Raw genomic sequence first — 359 nt, 5'->3', positions numbered from 1 at the left:
TGTTTGCTCCGGGGTTTGGAGAAGCAGCAGGAACTAGGAAAGTCCTGAACAAAGGACTGGATTGGGAATGGACAGAGACAATAGACTGGTACTGGACAAGGGCATGGAGAGTGGACTGGACAAAGACCTAAAACATGAACTAGAGCAGGTCAGAGAGGGTGCTTTTCATCACCTGAGGATATCTCCACATGGACAGCCTAAAGATCACCAAGAGATTACTGTAGATGATGCCTCATAGAAACCATAAAGATGGCTGTGAATGTTCTTCCTTTCATAGCCTTAGACCTACAATCGCTACGAACTGATTCTCACTCAAGTTTCCATCATTGAATTCAATAGATTAGAATGAATTCAAAAAT

This window comes from Ictalurus punctatus, chromosome 6 (genome assembly GCF_001660625.3).
Source record: "Ictalurus punctatus breed USDA103 chromosome 6, Coco_2.0, whole genome shotgun sequence".
Classification (NCBI taxonomy): domain Eukaryota; kingdom Metazoa; phylum Chordata; class Actinopteri; order Siluriformes; family Ictaluridae; genus Ictalurus; species Ictalurus punctatus.
This window is presented reverse-complemented; position numbering follows the sequence as displayed.